The sequence below is a fragment of the Myotis myotis genome, unplaced genomic scaffold (genome assembly GCF_014108235.1).
Source record: "Myotis myotis isolate mMyoMyo1 unplaced genomic scaffold, mMyoMyo1.p scaffold_m19_p_4, whole genome shotgun sequence".
Lineage (NCBI taxonomy): Eukaryota > Metazoa > Chordata > Mammalia > Chiroptera > Vespertilionidae > Myotis > Myotis myotis.
The window spans coordinates 129,937,846-129,956,653 of record NW_023416346.1 but is presented as its reverse complement, the minus strand read 5'-3'; the positions used below and the strand labels follow the sequence as shown (position 1 = coordinate 129,956,653).

The following is an 18,808-nucleotide window of genomic DNA, read 5'->3' as shown; positions in this document are numbered from 1 at the left end:
AGATCGTGCTTCCTGTCCCGCAATTACAGGCCGGATCCCCTGGGTAATAAACAGTGAGTGTTTAATTGCAATAGAATTAATTGCAAAGAAATGCTTTACAATGCATTCGGTAGGACTCCGCGGCGACGGAATGGTGGTGTCTCTGCCTTACATTTGGTGGCTGCTGGCCACAGGGGCTACAGAGCGCTTGGCATGTGGCTAATGTGACTGAGGAACTGAAGTTTACATTTTGTTCATTTCAATGAATTTGTTGTTGCTCTTAATCCTCACCCAGGGATATTTTTCGCATTGATTTTTAGGGAGAGTGGGAGAGAGAGGGAGAGGCAGAGAGAAACATCGACCGACGTGGGCCTGGGAGGAGCCTGCAACCGAGGTATGTGCCCTTGACTAGAATTGAACCCAGGACCCTTTGGTCCACAGGCCAAACCAACTAGGGCTGTTCCTCACATCTTTTATGGCAGTGGTCAAGCTGGGTGTGGGGGAAGGCATTCATTCATTCATTCATTCATTCATTCATTCATTCATTCATTCATTCTGAGAATGTGCTCAGTTGCGCAGGAGCTCAGAATATCAGAGATGAAAGAGCACCTCCAGGTTTTGGCAGACCCGCTGTTTACAGAAGAGTTTACCAGATACTCAGGCTGGAGTTTGGAGGAGGTGAGGAAGGCGCCTTGGGTGCAAATGTATGTGGGCACCAAAAAAATCAGTAATCAAGGTAATATTTATAAAAATCACATGGAGTGCAAAAATTCACAATGAGCAAAATGTCACATCCTATATAATAAAAGCGTAATATGCTGTGTCCGACCAAGTGGTTGCCATGATGCACACTGACCACCAGGGGGCAGATACTCCAGGAGGTTAGCTTGCTGCTGGGGTCCCGCTGATCGGGACTGGGCGAGAGGGTCAGACACGCCCTGGAGCCCTCCGGCAGTCCCTCTGCAGCCAGCCAGCCCCCACCGTCCCTGATCAGCCCAATCACTGGCCAGGCCAAGGGACCCCACCTGTGCATGAATTCGTGCACCAGGCCTCTAGTGTTAAAATAAAAACAGGCTGTTTTTGACGACTGCAGTCGGGCAAGGGAAACAGTCATTTCCAACAGGCCTGCGGTTATGCACCCTGCAGGTCCCCGCAGAGTGGGCTTATGCAGTTGACAATGATGTGCAAATAAATTGGTGCACCTGGGCCTTTCTTATGGCTGTGTGTGTGTTTGATTGTAGTCTTTTATTGTTGTTGTTAATCCTCACCAGAGGATTTTTCCCATTGATTTTTATAGAGTGGAAGGGAGGGAGGAAGACAGAGAGAGAGAATGAGAGAGAGAGAGACATCAATGTGAGACACACATTGATTGGTTGCCTCCCACATGCTCCCTGACCTTGGGGCTGGGGCTAGAACCTGCAACCCAGGTATGTGCCCTTGACTGAGAATTGAACCTGAGACCCTTCAGTCTGTGTGCCAATGTGGTAACCACTGAGCACATTGGCCAGGGCTGACTGTAGCCTTATTAACTGCATCCACTTGGCTCAAAATATGGGGTGAAGTTTTGATAAGCATGTTTAGGGGTTTTGACTATGTAATGTGTGTCTGCGCCTGTGACAACTTCCTTTCCACCTCTGTGCCCCAGCCACCGGATCTTGGCCCCAGAAATGACCACCCTTGGCACTGTCCACACATCGATTATGAAGCAGTGTAGGGACACGCAGGCAATAGTGTAGGGACACGCAGGCAACAGTGTAGGGACACGCAGGCAATAGTGTAGGGACACGCAGGCAACAGTGTAGGGACACGCAGGCAATAGTGTAGGGACACGCAGACAATAGTGTAGGGACACGCAGATAATAGTGTAGGGACACACAGGCAACAGTGTAGGGACACGCAGGCAACAGTGTAGGGACACGCAGGCAACAGTGTAGGGACACGCAGGCAACAGTGTAGGGACACACAGGCAATGGTGTAGGAATGTACAGGCAATAGCGTAGGGACATGCAGCCAATAGTGTAGAATGTGCAGGCAATATAGGAACAGAATTTCCAGCGCCTTATACACTGTTGTTTTTATTAAATTAAATTTATTGGGGTGACATTGGTCAACAGGGTGCACTCTTAAAAATGGCTGGAAATAAAACATTTGGGCATCAAATTATACTTTATGCGAAATTGTAGACCAGGGTCTCTCTACCTCTACCTGTTGCTGCCCTGGCCTGGAACATTCGCTGCCGTGGCGCTGCCCTGGCAGCACTCCTGGCCGCGACCCACTGGGTGCCAGCAGCGCCTCCCTCCCAGTGTGGTGGCCAGGAAGGTCCTCATCCGTCGCCAAATGTCCCAGCAGCAGATCATCAAGAGGAAAAGGATTCAAAGCGATAAAACCCGAAACCTGTGAGAAGCCAGAGGCCCGTGGGCAGGAAGGAAACCGCAGAGGTGGGAACACAATATTTGAAGAATCATGTCAGGACGGGAACAGGAACCTTCCAGCTCCACGGGGCGAATAGGATGTGAATTTAAATGGAAGAGAAGTTGAGCCGGGGCCTCCAGATGATTAAACATTAACCCCAGAGCCTGGCCGGCATCTTGTTTCCTCAAGATTTTTCTGAGCAGCAGTTCTCAGGGGCTCATTCTGCTGCAAACTGCACGGCCCAGGGTCGCGCCTCTTCTGAGTTGCCTGCGTGCTGCCAGGCTTTTCACACTTGAGCAATCACCTTGTCAACAGAAGGTGAAACTAACCTGCGGGCAAAACTGTCACCCACGAGGAGGAAGGTGCTTCTACTTTAGCCACTCCTGCCAAGAGCCAGCCGCCTCAGACGGCAGGAGGGCATTTTATAGGGACCCCCCGCGCCCCATTGGTTCTGGGAACCCCAGTCACAGAAGCCGTGCAGCCGGCAGGGCGTCCTGGGTCGGGACTCCGGGTTCTCTCTGGGCATAAACGCACCCGGTGTAGGCGAAGGAGATTGGCCTGCCCGGCCTCCAGCGGCCAGAGGTGGAGGTGACAGAGCCGGCTGGGCAGGGCTGAGTGGCTGGGCCCAGCACGTGACGCCCCGGCTGGCGGGGGGCGGGGTGGCCGGGCCTGGGAGCGTGAGGCTGAAATTGACAGTCACCCCTGGCAGGAGAGTGAGCCTGCGGCTTTCTGTCTCCATCAGACCCCGGCCCCCGCAGGAGCAGATTTCCGTGGCGTTTGAACTCTTATCTCAGGAAACTGAAGCACAAGGTAAGTTGCTGATCACTCAGAAAAACAAACGGGTGACGAGTGACCTAGAAAACCCGCACGGCCACTTTGCTGATTTGTCACATCTGGTGCTGAAAGGAATCGATGGCCCGGGGAGGGCCTGGGTGGCCTCACATGGGAGACTGGCCTCCGAGCCAGCAGCGACTGGCCTCTGGAGGGAACGGTGGTAAAATGCGGGGGTGAGATCTAGAAATAGGAAAGCCGAGGGAATAAAGAGCCAGGCAGCCAGCCCCAGGCCTGTTGGTAAAAACAATCTATTTCACATCCCTTCAGGGGCGGGAGAGGGATGTTAAAATGGTGATTCAGACCCAAGTGCAAGTGAACCAGTCCATGTGAAACTGGAATACAAACAGCTCCCGCTTGGGTCCTCGCCCAGCTCCGAAATTGTGTGGGTTGGCAAGGAAAGTTGATCTGTTCTCTGCTTGAGTTTTCAAATCTCCGAAATGACCACAGTTGGAGTTGTCTGGGGCTTTCTAGGCAAGGCTGCTGTCAGTGGTGCACGGGGAATGTTGACATTGTGCATACTTTCTGGAATAGTAAGATGACTCGCCGCTGCAGAGTGTGATAAAAATGAGAAAACGTGAAATAATGAGCGACTGGGAATGAACTCTGTCCTGTCAGGCAGATCAGATTCCCGGCCGGAGGCTTTCAGGAAACAGACATGTGTACAGCCATGCGCACGCAGCAGGGCCTGATTGGAACTAATCAGATGCTCAAGTAAGTGGTATCAATATGTTGTCACTATCTTCGTCTTTGGCAAATCCAGGTTCATATCGGAAAGTCGCTGTGGAGAGTGACCGAAAGCATTCTTCATCAGCGCACTTAGCATAATGGTCCATAATGCATAGGCTGCACATGACTGGATCTGCTCTCATGTTTCACAGACGATTTGCAACATTGACCCTCTCTGCAAAGTAGTCCCTGCACTCAGCTGGGTTTGCAGAAAATGTGTTTCCTTCTCCATTGCCTTTGCTACAGACTTTAAAACCGAATGTAATTTCCGCGAGTTCCTCTCATCACCCATCCCTTCTTGCGGGCGCTCTTGCAATCCTATTAGTGCGCGGAGCCTGCAATCAGGCGGCTTCCCCCCTCTGCGCCCCTTGTTCCCGGGCGGGGGGGGCGGTGGAGAGCCAGGCGCTGCGGGAGCTCAGCCCACCCCGCGGCTGGAGCGGGGCTTCCCGGCCACTGGGCCGCCCGCCCCTCGCCTCCTGGGACTCCCAGGCTCTCGCCCCGCCCACCCGCCGGCACCCGCTCCCGGCGCGGCCCCGAGGGGTCACGTGGCGGCGCGGGCCCCGCCCCCGGTGACGTCACCGCGCTCGCGGGCGCTGCGCGGAGGGAAGGATGCTCTCGGATGCGGTGCAGGTGGGTGGCCGGGCTGCGCGGGCGGCGCTGCAGGTAAGGGGCGCGCGTCCCCGAGTCCCCGAGCCCCGGCCGCGGGCCTGAGCCGGCGGCGCCCCAGAGAGCCAAAGGGGGGTCTCCGGCCCGCAGCGCTTTTGCAGGCGCCCCGGCGCGAGGGGGTGGGGGGGGGAGGGCCCGTGGCCCGCCACGCGGGACTCGGATCTTTGCATGCCCCTCCCGGGAAAGTGGGCAGGGGCCGGACAGGACGGCCTGGCCTCTGGCTCAGGAGGGGAGAGACTGGCATGGTCGCCGGGCAGGCATCGGAAAGCAGGGGCGGGCCTGGCCCAGATACCACAGCTGTTTGCAGCTGTCATTGTGCTGTCAATAATGGCCCACTTACCAGTTCTCCCGATGGGGACTCGTCCTTAGCCTGGAGCCCGATTTCTTTAAAGCAAAAGCTGCTTCGCTCGGAATGGAACGGAAAGTCCTTGGTCAGCAATTTAGAGAGCTAGATGTGCAAGCGAAAGCGTTCTGCATTGTTCAAGGGGATATCTCATAAATGTATTCCACCCCCCCCTCAGGTGTTTTAAGTAGATTTTAAAATAACAGTATCCAATCAAATAAACTACAATGCAATTTGATACAAGTGTGCAGTGCAGCCTGTAAGGGTAGCATGAGAGGGTAAGAGAGAGGGGATCAGCTCCTTTAAGAATACATCTCTTATGAACAAAATGGTCTTTGGGAGGGGGTGGGAGTGGAGAGGAACACCCAAACCCAAGGGTTCCCGGCGTTCTTTTGGGTTCCCTTGCTGAGTAGTTAGCTCCAAGAGAAGGGGCCATGGTGACTCAGCGGCAGATGGAAGGGGGCAGGTGACTGTTCAGTGAGGTGGGATTTGTATGGACCGGTAAGGGGCCCAGACCTGTGTTTAGATTCCTTTCTCTGGTTCAAAAACAACCCGAGGCCAGGACAGGCGTGGGCAGCCTTAGGAGGAGACCGGGGCCTTCTTCCCTGGAGGCCCGGAGCCCTCTGGGAGCTGGGGGCTGTGCTGGAACTCACACAGGAAGAGGGACCCACCAGCGGCTGGCCTGCAGTGCCGGTTTAGTTGGTAATTGAGGGGGCATGCCTCCCCCAGGGCGCATGCCCCGTGCGCTGCTGCTTTCTCTATTGCCATGCTCTTCATTTGGCTCTGGTTGGCTTCATTCGGGTCCCACCCTCGCTTCTGCCCCAGCCTGGCCCGGCCCGAGCAGAGCGGAGCTGAGGCTAGAGGGATGCGGCTGAGTTCTGGATTGCACTTCGGCTTTGGAGCTGTGTAACCTTGGCAGTCACTGTGTCTCTGGCCTCAGTTTCTTTTCAAAACATAATTTTGTATTGATGTCAGAGAGGAAGGGAGAGGGAGAGAGACAGAAACATCCATGAGGAGAGAGAATCACAGATCGGGCCTCCTGCACACCCCACACTGGGGATCGAGCCCACAACCCTGGCCTGTGCCCTGACCGGGAATTGAACCCTGACCTCCTGGTTCATAGGCTGATGCTCAATCACTGAGCCATTCCGGCTGGGCTAGCCTCAGTTTCTTTGTACTTGAAGTAACCCGGGAGTTTAGACCAGGGTTTCTCCATCTCAGCACTAGTGACATTCGGGGCGGGATCATTATGTCATGGGGGGGGGGTGCTGTGCGCTGTACGGTGTTCGGCAGCATCCCTGGCCTCCACCCACCATATGCCAGGAACAAACCTTCCCTTCTCTCCAGGTGTCCAACTTGTGACAACCAAAAAGTCTCCAGACATTGTCCCCTGGGCGGGGGGGGGGGGGGGGGGCTGCATTGACCAGCTGAGAACCACTGATTTCGAAGGTCCCCACAGGTCCCTCTGGCTCTGTGTTCTAGAATTCATCTTCCTATGGTTTGTTTGATGCGGAGCCCCTGGGCAGAGACCGGACTCCCTTCCACGTTGTGGTATATGCTGGAAATACAGTGGGAGGGCTCTTTTAGAAACAGCTGTCAAGCCCTAGCTGGTTTGGCTCAGTGGATAGAGTGTCAATCCGAGGACTGAAGGGTCCCGGGTTCGATTCCGGTCAAAGGCACAATCCCTGGCCCTGGTTGGGGAGCACGTGGGGAGACCAGCAATCGATGTGTCTCGCTCACATGGATGTTTCTCTCTGTCTCTCCTCCCCCTTCCACTCTGTCTAAAAATCAATGGAAAAATATCCTCCAATGAGGATTAACAACAACAACAAAGAAATAGCAGTGGGGGTCACGTGCTTTCGGCTTCAGCACGGGGACTTGCGTCTCTAGGCTGGCTCTGCCCCTCGGCCGGGTGGCTTTGGCCGCAGCCCTTCCCCTCGCAGGGTTTGCAGAACCCAGACAATGGGGCCAGCTGCACTGGCTGGCCCTGCTCTCTGGGCTTTTCCGGGATCAGATAGATGTGAGAGGGTCTGCATGCTGGGAAGGTCCCCAGACAGGAAGAGGCGATGGCAGTGCATTGTGGGTGGGGACTCAGAATAGCCAGGACAGTTGTCCTTGTCTGTCCGGGACTGCAGTGTGTCCCTCTGCTGCCGTTCCCTGGCCAGCAGCTCTCTCTCACTCTCCCGGCCCATGGTCTCAGGGAGGGCTGGTGTTCTGGGAAAGAGCCACCGTGCGGAGGGCTGGGCAGCTGCCACCATCCTCTCCCGGCCACTGTCCTCGCAGGTGGCATCGGGGCCGCCCAGGCAGCTCCTCTGGATCCCACGGCCCAGAGGGGGCCCCACCCCCTCCCCTTGTGTGCCTCGGAAGGCTGGCACCCAGGGAGCCATCGGGCCCTGTCTCTGCAACAGGTCACTGTCAGGCAAGGAAACAAGAAGGGGGGTTTTCCATCACATGAGACTTCCGGGAAGGGACAGCTGCCATGGTCGGCTCCGCGCGAGGGCACCGCTCCGGAGCCTGGGGATCAGGCATTACTTCCCACAGCGCAGGAGGCTGGGACCAAGGTCAGGGTGCCGGCGTGGTCGGGCTCTGGAGAGAGCCTCTTCCGGTTATAGAGGCGCCTTCTCCTGTGTCCTCACGTGGCGGGAGGAGAGCCAGCTAGGTCTCTGGCCTCTTCTTACAAGGGCACTAGTCCATTCAGGGGGATCCCCCCCTTCATGACCTGATCACCCCTCAAAGGCCCCGCCTCCTAGCACCATCCTATTGAGGGTGAGCATTGCAATCTGTGAATTGGGAGAAGACACAGCCAGTCCTTGACAGTAACCAAATATAACTTGTAGCTCTTTAAAACAAAAACAAGTTTTATTGGCTTCTTAGAGAGGAAGGGAGAGGGAGAGAAGATAGAAACATAGATGATAGAGAAACGTAGATCGGCTGCCTCCTGCACGACCCCCCTCCTGGGGATGGAGCCCCCAACTCAGGCATGTGTCCAACTGGGAATCGAACCAGCGACCTCTATGGTGCGTGGGATGACGCTCAATCCACTGAGCCACACCAGCTGGGCATAACTTGTAGCTCTTGATTGGCTCTTGGCCTGAACAGACATTTGCAGTAGGCACTATGATTGGGTTGTGTTTCTGTGGCTGCCTATTGGCTGATAGGAGGAAACTACTGGCTATTTTATGAGATGCGGCAGGCACCCAGCTACGCCCTCCTGGATCGCAAATACAGAAGCAGTGAGCTGAGGTGCTTGGGGCTCTTCGTTACGCAGCAGGAGTTGCACTCTGTGCATGTGGTCTTGTGTTTGGAGATGCATGCTGCAGTAGGCAGGGACGAAATGTCATGAGAGAATAAGTTGCTCTTACCTTTAAAAAACCATTTCTGGAGATCTCATTCACGAATGGCTAAGTAAAAGACATGAATTCTCATACCTGTTTCTACATCCAGTCTGTTGCAATATCCCATGTCATGTAGCATCTGGAAAATTCTGTACACTCACGAGAGAATCCGAATGGAAGAGGTAAATAATTTGAGATTGTGATAAAATACTTTGACAGCGTAGAACCCCCTAAAGAGTCTTGAGGACCCCCTAGGGGTCCCCGGATCACACTTTGAGAACCACTAGACTTTTCGATGGTTCCGGTGAATGGAAAGGGAGCGAGATGAGGCAAAGATGGCCCAATAGGACCTTGTTCAGTCCATTGGCGCTCTTCACTGGGTTCCTCTGGATAATGGTCTGTGTACTCGGGATGTTCAGAATAACAAGTTTTTTTAAAAGACAGGAAATGTAGACCCTTTGGACATGGCGGGTGGGGGGCTTCTGATTGAGGTCTTGCAATGAGGAGCGTTCCCACCAGAGCCCAGGAGCCCTTGTCTCCAGATGCTTCCCATCAGCACGCTGACAGTGTGGTCCCTCCTGTGGTCCCTTATTGAGCCCGTCCCCTGCGGAGGGCCATGCGGATCACCGAGGCTTTTGTCATCGGTGCTGATGGCCCTGTGTGAAGAAGAATGCTGAAGAGGAACTGATCCTCTGCGATCAAGTACAGTCAGGCCTCGTCTCTCGAACCTCTCGCATCTCAAGCAATTTGGTTCTTGACCAAGTTGTTACCAAGTTGTTCCCAGAAAGTAGAACTTCGGTTTCCCACCTGACAGCTCTCTCATGCTGAGGCCTCAGCAGGGCAACAAGCGTCTCTCAGGCAACAGACAAAGGGGAGAAATTGCTGGCGAAGTGCACAATTAGCAGGACTTTCACACACAAAGAGGCCATCCAGACAGGCCACCCAGAGAGCTGACGTTGCTAAGGGTGTGAAAGGGGCAGTGAGCACAGGCAGCTGCAGAGGCAGGGGCACTGTTGCTGGTTTGGATAAAGGGAAAGCAAGGAGCCGGGGCCAGCATTCCGGAGGCAGCAGCGTGTGAACGAGCCGGGGTGCTGCATGCTGACCTGAGGACACCCCTGGAACCGGTGCTGAAAGGGAGTCCTTTAAGGCCAGTGGTTTGATACATGTCAGAAAGGAAGTGTTTGTTTATAGATTGAACAGTCCATTAGACATGCACTGTCTGTAAGAAAGGTCAAACCAGGGAGTCATTAGGGGGTCTGGAACGGATTAATTCAATTTACATGATTTCTAATGGGGAAATATGATTAGGCGTTTGAACAAATCGCTTCTCGAACAGCCTTCTAGAATAAATTAAGTTCGAGAACTGAGGTTCCACTGTAAATGCATGGAATTTGCATGTTGGAAGCTAGCGTCAAAATCTAAGCAGCCCTGCCCGGCCATGGCGGCTCAGTGGTTGGGCGTCGACCTACGAACCAGGAGGTCAGGGTTCGATTCTTAGTCAGGGCACATGCCCGGGCTGCGGGCTCCATCCCCAGTGGGGGGCGTGCAGGAGGCAGCTAATCCATGACTCTCTCATCACTGATGTTTCTCTCTCTCCCTCTCCCTTCCTCTCAGAAATCAATAAAAATCTATTTAAAAAAAGTAAAGCAATCCTTGCATTTTACATGCGAGGAAGAGATGTGCAGGGAAGTCAGGGGACTTGCCCAAGGTCACGTGACCGGTAGTGACAGAGCTGGGGAGGCATTCAGGTCTCTGGTTGCTTCTCCGGAACCTTCTTTTCTCCCGCTAGGCTCTGAGATCAGGGACGATGCGGGCAAACTCACCACTGCAAACTCAGCCCAGAGCACGCGGCATAGTAGGTGCTCATTAAGTATGTGCTGAATGAAAAGAGAAGTGAAATATTAGTATCCTGAGAAAATACCATCAGTATCACGAGAGCCGAAAAGGCATTTCCATGGACGGGAGCCTCAGTAGTCATTATCGATTCCCTCGAGTAGCAAATATGTATTGGGCCCCTGCTCTGTATCCAGGCTGGGCTTCCTTCACGTTGACACTGTGGGCATTTGGACTGGACACTCCATGGTGGGGGCGTCCACCCGCTTGATGCCGGTAGTAACCCCTGCCGCACCCCCCCAGTTGGGACAAACAAACTCCAGACCCTGCCCAATGTCCTCTGGGGGGCGAAATCGCCCTCGGGTGAGACCTGCCACTCTAGGCGATGGATATTCCGGAACCAGATGGACAGGGTTTACGCGGGAGGCCACGGATGGACAGCGATGGGTAGAGAATGCTAGTTAGACAGGGCGGTCGCGACGGCCCCTCTGCGGGCCAGGACAGGAACAGGAGAGGAGGCGAGAGAGGGCTTTGAGAGCGTCGTGAGGGGCTCAGCTCCCTGGGGCTGAGCGCTCAGGGCTGAGGGGGTAGCAGGGCAGACCACGCGGGGCTTGGCAGGAGGGCCACCCACCTGGGCTACTCTGGGGCACCTGGGCGGGCCTTGCCTGTCAGAAGGTTGCGTTCTGCCCGTGTAATCACCATGCTTCCCCATGGCGCCTCTCGCCCCCTTCAGGGCAGCGTAACCCGGTGGGCGGTGGGCACGGGGACAGCAGAAGAGCCGGCAGGTGCTCTCTGCATCTGAGGCTGGAATGGTCGCTGGCTGTCCTGTGGTGGATGAAGTCACCTGAGTCCTCAGGCCACTGTCTGGTGGCCGCGTCTCTTGGCGTCATGGCCACGCCTGTGCACAGCTTTCTCGCTGCCCCTGGAGCCCAGCGCGTTCTGTCCCTGGGTGTGTGCGCTGGCCTGTGTCGGTGCCTGAGGGCCAAGTCCCCAGGCCTTCAGCTCGCTCTCCCTGCGCCTGCTGGGCAGTCTCTCATCATCTTCTATTTAAACAAATTGTTTACAAATATATTTTTTATTGATTTCAGAGAGGAAGGGAGAGGGAGAGAAAAACGTCAATGATGAGAAAGAATCATGGATTGGCTGCCTCCTGCACGCCCCCTACTGGGGATGGAGCCCTCAACCCGGGCATGTGCCCTTGACCAGAATCCAACCTGGGACCTTTCAGTCTGCAGCCGATGCTCTATCCACTGAGCCACACCAGCTAGGACCATCATCTTATATATACCCCCCCCCCCCCACACACACACCTGTTTCCTTCCGCAGCTTTGCTCAGGGCCCTTGCTCACTGCCTGCTGCTCTTTGCATGGCTCCCGGGACCGCAGGCTGCCGGTTGAATTGGCGAAGGCTGCAGGCCGGAGCTTTCCCTGTCTGCTGGGGCAGCGCCTGGGAGGCCGCACTCAGCCACCGTGCGCCTCCCCCAGGGCTGGGCCAGGCCTGGACCCTCCCAGCTCCCCTGCCCAGGGCAGGTGTGGGGTGTGGCGGGAGGGAGACCACACACAGGCTGCATCCTGCTCCCCAGGCAGCCCGCTCCCCGTCCTGGTGGCTTCCCCTGAGCCTGCCCAGCAGTGCGGCTGCGGGCGGACTGCACTTGCCCGCCTCCCGGCTCTGCTCCTGGCCGTGGCCGCTGAATGTGAGCGGAATTTTCCCTGCGCGGTCACCCCCGAGGTGCTGGCTGCTTCCAAGCGCCTTGTGGTTAGTAGTTAGGAGGCCGCCCGCCCGGGGACAGCGAGTCATTTCTCCTCCAGCTGAGTCACGCCTCCACCAGCACCTCTTGGCCTCTGACTTACGAAGCCACTGCCATTTCAGCCCTCCCCTTGGCAACCCGGCCCTCGGCCAGTTAGTTCCCTGCGGCCTCGCTCTGAGGACACCGGGAGGGACGCCTCGGGCTGTATTTGGTGGCCCCTGTGTGTCACCTTTACAAAGCTGCTAGTCACAGGCATCTGTTAACTTTTAAAAAAATGTATTTTTATTGATTTCATAGAGGAAGGGAGAGAGAGAAACATACATGAGGAGAGAGAATTATTGATCAGCTGCCTCCTGCATGACCCACACTAGGGATCCAGCCCGCAACCCGGCCCTGTGCCCTGACCAGGAATCGAACCCTGGTTCATAGGCTGACGCTCAACCCCCCACACCTGTTGAATTTCATTTTCCCACGAGGGCGGGCCCCACACCAGCACAGCGGGGTGCTGTGGAAGGCCATGGTCAGAGGGGCGAGTCTGAGAGGCCCCAGAGAGGGAGGGACATGGAGCAGCTGTCATGGGCTGAATCATGCCCCTCAAAACTCATGTGAAGGTGCCCAGCCCCTCAGAATGCGACCTGACTTGGAGACAGTGGCTTCGCAGAGGTCATCCGGTTCAAATGAGGTCATTAGGGGGCCCCTCACCCAGTCTGACTGGTGTCCTTATAAGAAGAGGGAGTTTGGCCCGGCCGGTGTGGCTCAATGATTGAGCGCTGACCTATGAACCAAGAGGTTAGGGTTCAATTCCCAGTCAGGGCACCTGCCCGGGTTGTAGGCTCCATCCCCAGTGTGGGGCGTGCAGGAGGCAGCCAATCCATGATTCTCTCTCATCATGGATGCTTCTATCTCTCTCTCCCTCTCCCTTCCTCTCTGAAATCAATAAAAAAAAATACTTTAAAAAAATAAAAGAAGAGGGGTTTCTCCACAGGCACAGAGAGGACAGGGTGAAGGGACACGGGGAGAAGAAGGGGAGAGAGCCCGGGGCAGATGGAAGCAGCCTGCCGTCACCATGGCGACCTCAGGCTTCTGAGCTCGGAACCGTGGCAGCCATCTGTTGGTAGAGACGCAGGCCTCTGTCGTGTGTTGGCAGCGCCAGCTCCTACCACAGTGTTTTCGGGGAAGCGGAGCCTTCCCCAGGCCGGGCGGGCAGAGGTAACCGTGCGCCTGACTTAGGCTGTGGCAGTTTCGGGGAGGGGCGGCCAGTAGGTCCCTCTCAGGGGAAGCAGGTAGCTCTCGCCCCGGGGCCTGCTGGGCTGTCGCAGAAGAAGGGCCTCGGGGCCTGGGCTCCCATCTGTGACAGTTGGGCCGGTCACCTAACCTTCCCCGCCTGGGTTTGCTTAGCGTGGGCCTGAGGGCGGCGGGGTCAGAGCCCTAACAACTGAACACTCTAGAGGTGCCCCGCATATGCCCTAAGGAAGCTGTTATTGTGATTATTATGATTGATTTTTTTAAATCCTCACCTGAGGATGTTTTTCCATTGATTTTTAGGGAGAGTGGAAGAGAGAGGGAAAGAGAGAGAGAAATGTTGATGTGATATACATCGACTGGTTGCCTCCTGCACGAGCCCCCACCTCGGCCTGGGCTGGGGAGGAGCCTACAACCGAGGTTCGTGCCCTTGACCGGAATTGAACTCGGGACCCTTCAGTCCGCAAGCTGATGCTCTATCCACTGAGCCACACCTGCCAGAGCTATTATTATCATCATCATCATCTTCATTGAGTATTACAGGTGTCCCCTTCTCTGCACCATCCAGTTCTGTTCTTATTGTGACTGGAGCGTCTGGGAAATTCTCCATCCTTGGCCTCGGCTCGGCTCGGGGTGCACGGAGACCTCCCGGCCCTCTCCCTGCCCCTGGGGTGGGGATGTGAGGACACCAAGTCCATTGTTTCACCCAAGGCCACGCGGAGTTGGCCCGAGTCCCTTTCCAGTTCGCAGGCTATGTTCCAACATGGGACAGACAGCCGCGAGGCCCGGGCCGGAGGAGCAGGCCGGGAGGGAGGGTCCTGCCCACGCGCGCCCGGGGCCTGTGGGCCTGCGGAAGGGAGCGCACCCAGGTGGAGGTGGTGGGAGGCGGGCCAGGGAGGAAGCAGCAGGAGCAGGAAGTGGCCCTCCCGGCTCTGCTGGCTCCAGGCGGATTTTAATTCTCACATGTCTTTCTGCACGTCTTGTGCCTCTGAGCTCTCCTCTTGTTGGCACTTGTGACTGTCCTTGGTGCTGTGGCCCTTGGCCCTCACCCTGTAGCCACCAGGGGCCCCTCTCACTGTCAGCACCTCTGGGCATTGTCCTCCGGGGACCCCGCTTCTCACTGTCAGCACCTCTGGGCATTGTCCTCCGGGGACCCCGCTTGGGTCTGGAGGAGGAGCTGGGCGGGGTGAGTGGATGGTGGCCCCTCGTACCCTGAAGGTGTCTGCGTTGACAAAGGCGAGACTCCCTGATCTCAGGTGAATGTGAGGTTGGTGAGGTCCCAGGCAAGGTGGGCCCCATGACCTGCCTCCTGGAGTTCATGCCACGTGTAGGCCCCGCCCACCCCGGCCCCCAGGGCTGGCCAGTGCCACCGTAGGACCCGGTGGGAGCGAGGGTGTGTGGCTTCCGGGGCTGGGTCACAAGAGACTCTACTGCTTCCACTTGTCCCTCGGGTGATTGCTCTGCGGGAAGCCAGCTGCCTTGTCCTGGGGTCACTGGGCAGTCCTGCAGAGATGCAGGCAGAACAGCACTGAGGCCTCCCGCTAAGAGCCAGCGTGACTGGGAGCCACCTGGGAAGTGGGGCCTCCTGCCCCTGTTGAGCCTTCAGATGGCAGTAGCCAGGGCCCAGGGTTTGACCATGACCTCCTGAGAGACCTCGAGCCAGGAAGACCCAACCAAGTGCTTCCCACGTCCTGACCCACAGAAACTGTGAGGTCACACCTGTCTAGGTGTAGCTGCTGAGTTCTGGTGCCACTTGTTACGCAGCATTGGTAGCAAATACAGCTGGGAAGAGCCCGGAGTTTTCTGGGAGGGGAGGTCAGCTCCGCAGGCTGTGGCTGCCGCCCCCTTGCCCCTTCTGAAGCGCCACCATTCTCCGACGGCCCCACATTTGTTCATGGTGTGTGTTTTCCCGGCGTGGGGAGGAGAGAGATTTAGGTACATTGCATGCAAGGTTTAGGTACATTGATTGCAAGTTAGGGCATATTGATGATGCCTTTGAGTGCATTGATTTTTCCAAAAAGATATTTTTATTGATTTCAGAGAGGGAGAGAAAGGGAGAGAGAGAGATAGACATAATGATGAAAATCATGGATCAGCTGCCTCCTACACGCCCCCTACTGGGGATCGAGCCCGCAACCTGGGCATGTTCCCGGACTGGGAATCGAACTGTGACCTCCTGGTTCATAGGTCGACACTCAACCACTGAGCCACGCCGGCCGGGCTGAGGGCATTGATTTTAAGTAAGTGCACAACTTCCAGTGTTTCATGAAAATGTATATCCCACGTCCATCTTCATGGCCTGGAGACTTCGGTACAGTAGCCCCCCAATACCAGTGGGGTTTGGCTGTCTGCCCGTCACTTCAAGCCCCTGGCATTTGCACGAGTGGGGTGTGGGGTGGTTTTCTATGTGGGCATCTCCCCTTTCCTCCTGCCCCCCTGGACATGCCCCGACCTATAGTGCCCACGTCCTCTGCCCACTGCATGCGGGCTTGCCACCCCCGGCGCCGTGGCTTTGGCAGGGCCGGGGCTTTTGACCTGAATGATTGCAGTGGGAGGTCCCGGTTGTCAGAGACGACGGGACAGGCATTTTACAAGAGAAAGAACTTCACGGGCGCTTCCGTTGAATAATTTTCCTGTGCACATGTGTCTCTTTCCTCTTACCGTTTCAAGCCATCTTCCTTGGCACTGGCTTAGCAGTTTGCTTAGGGCAGTGTTTCTCAACCTTCTGGCCCTTTAAATACAGTTCCTCATGTTGTGATCCAACCAGAAAATTATTTTTGTTGCTACTTCATCACTGTGATGTTGCTACTGTTAGGAATCATAATGTAAATATCTGGTATGCAGGATGGTCTTAGGCGACCCCTGTGAAAGGGTCGTTCAACTGCCAAAAGGGTCGCGACCCACAGGTTGAGAACCGCTGGCTTATGGCCTGTCCTGGTGTAGGTTTGCTGATTTTGTGAGCCCGGGTTGGTGGAGTTGCTTGTCCCTGTGGGGTTGGAGCCTAACGGTTTGACTCTGTAGGACGGGTTGCCTATAGTAAGTGTCTGATTCCGCGAATCCAGGTTTATTTCAGAGAAACCTCTTGAGAGAGTTAAAGGGCGTTTTTCACCAGCTTCCCTCTCATGTCCTCACGTGGATATGAACACGAAGCAGGTGGGATGGGCCTCGGGCGCCTTTTCTAGCTCTTCCTTGTTTGCTCAGTTTCCCAGTTGCCACGGGTGACATTCGGGGCGGGGTCATTCTTCACGTGGCGCCGTCCTGTGCGCTGTAGGGTGCTGAGCAGTGTCCCTGGCCTCCACCCACTCGATGCCAGTAGCGCCCTGTAGCTGTGACATTGCGCAGTGTCCCTGGGGGGAGCCCCTGGGGTGTTTCTCTTTTTTCCCTGCTGCCCGGCTCCCGTCTCCTGCTGGAGACACTCATAGGGCTGGTGGCGGCTGGGTTACCACCCTGAAGAGCCTTTTTAATATTTATTTTTATTGATTTCAGAGAGGAAGGGAGAGGGAGAGAGAGAGAAACATCCATGATGTTTCCCCACACTGGGGATCGAGCCCATAATCCGGGCATGTGCCCTTGACCGGGACACTTCAGTCTGCAGGCCAACGCTGTAGCCACTGAGCCACACCGGCCAGGGCCAGTGAGCATTTCAGGCAGCTCTTCCCATGTGACCGGAGGCTTTCTCTCCGGCACAGCCCCCTCGACCGGAATCTCCGGACATCACGAGTGTGGGCGGGCGTGTGCTCTAAAGAATGAGGACAATTCTGGCGCCAGCAGCAGTGGATGCCCCCGGGCAAGAGCCGCACCTGGAAACTGTGCCTAAGAAGCTGCTGTCACTGACGCGCAGGCCGTCCTTTGAAGCTTCTTAAAATTGCAAAGTATCCCAAACGCGCCAAAAAGTGCATCACACCTAAATGCGGGGCTTCATGGATTGGAGGGGGAGCATCGTGTTGCCCCCCCCGACATAGGAAATCGTTTGTATGACCCGGTAGATGGGATCACGCCCCTGTATTCTGATGCATCTGACTTGGCCAACATGTTGTGTTGAAGGCTTGCCCGTTGCCGGCGCCTTTGGGGAAGCACTTGAGTCAGAGGGCGGGTAGGAGAAGAGAAGCCCCCGAAGGTGCCCAGCTTGTCCGGCCTTCTCCGGAGCGGAGGCGGGTTCCATGTGGGAGCAGAGGGAGAAAGGGGCGCCCCCTGCCTGTTTCTGGGCCACTCCAAGGTGCTCCAGGCGGAAAGGCTGCTTGCACAGCGCCCTCTGGTGTCCACGTGGTGCAATGACACCCCCTCTGAGCCCAAGGGCTCCAAGGACCCGGCATCAGCAGATGTCAGCCCCTGAGCTCAGTGCCTTGTGTGAGCCACGCAGGTGGCAAGAAAGGGGCTCCGTAAAGGCGGCTTGCATTTGTTGTGGGAGCTTCTGGCAAGTCTGGAAGAAATGAAGCTTTGGGGGTATTAGTTTTAGCTGCCATCTAGCCGAGGGCTGGCTCTGAGGTTGATGTTCCCTGGCCCCGTCCTCTCTGTGCCCCGGCCCTGTCCTCCCTGCATTGGTGTGAGGTGGCAACATCAATCAGCTGCCTCCCGCACGCCCCCCACTGGGGGTGGAGCCGGCACCCGGGCCTGTGTCCTGACCGGGAATCGAGCCGGTGACCTTTCAGTGCATGGGCCGAGGCACAACCGACTGAGCCACCCTGGCCAGGGCGGTTTTCACATTTCTTTTTTTTCTTTTTTCTTTTTTAAAAATATGTTTTTATTGATTTCAGAGAGGAAGGGAGAGGAAGAGAGAAACATCAGGTTTTCACATTTCTTAATGACTGCAACACAACTGAAAGAAGGAAGTTTTGTGGCAAATGAAGGTGATATGAAATTCAGGTGTCAGTGTCCGTACATCAAGCGCGAGGGACACACAGGCCCACTTAATGATTTGTGTGTTGTCTCTGGCTGCTTCTATGCGACAATGGCAGAGTTGGGTCCTCCCGACGGAAGCCGCGTGGCCCACAAATCTTCCAATATTTGTTATCTGGCCCTTTAAGAGAAACAGTTTGCAGTTAGATGAGCAGAGAGAATGAATAGATGAGAACTACACTCAACAACATGGCTGGATGCTACAACATAATGTAGAACAAAAGAACTGGGGAACGTAACACCCCATTTCTATAAAGTTCAGAACCAGGCAAACCGAGGTCAGGAGAGTGGCTACGTGTATGGGTGGGGTAGGGCCAGGAAGGAGCCAGAAAGAGCCTGTGGGGGCTGGCTGCCTCCTGGCCTTTGATCTGGGTGCTGGTAATGTGGGCGCATTCCTTTTGCGAAAAAATGCTTGCAATGCTAACCACCAGGTAATCCAGACCGTCCCCCAGACCCAGGCCGGCGAGGAGGTCAGAGCCGTGTCTGGAATGTAGCAAAAGCAGGCATGTTAGATTTACGACTTCTGTTTACTAAAACTGCATTTCTACAAAAACCAGGACAGGCTGGGAGATTAGAGATAACCCGGGCTGGCCCTGCGCTTGAGCCCCGCTTAATCCCCGTTTCCCCGGCTGTTTTCCTTTGGTCTGAGGGAGAGAAATTCCCTCCGGCAGGCCTGCCTGCGGCCGTGGGCTGTTCCACGGATCCCCCTGCCTGCAGCTCACTTTTTGTATATATTTAGCGGTCTCGTCCCAATCACACATTTCTGTCTCCACTTCTAAGTGTTAAGGGCAGTAA

At 55.8% G+C, this 18,808-nt stretch overlaps 1 protein-coding gene across 4 annotated transcripts in view; it reads left to right on the top strand.

Annotated features, from left to right (window-relative positions):
- The first annotated feature begins 3,032 nt into the window (after positions 1–3,032).
- CLCN4 (chloride voltage-gated channel 4) overlaps positions 3,033–18,808 on the top strand; it is a 55,153-nt gene continuing 39,377 nt past the window's right edge. Inside the window, exons 1-2 of one of the 4 annotated variants that reach the window (XM_036305466.1) lie at positions 3,033–3,201; positions 3,841–3,936. The gene's annotated coding sequence lies outside the window, so the exon portion shown is untranslated. Of the gene's footprint in view, positions 3,202–3,840; positions 3,937–4,478; positions 4,615–18,808 lie in introns of those variants that run through there. The other 3 variants (XM_036305463.1, XM_036305465.1, XM_036305464.1) reach the window with 3 other exon arrangements.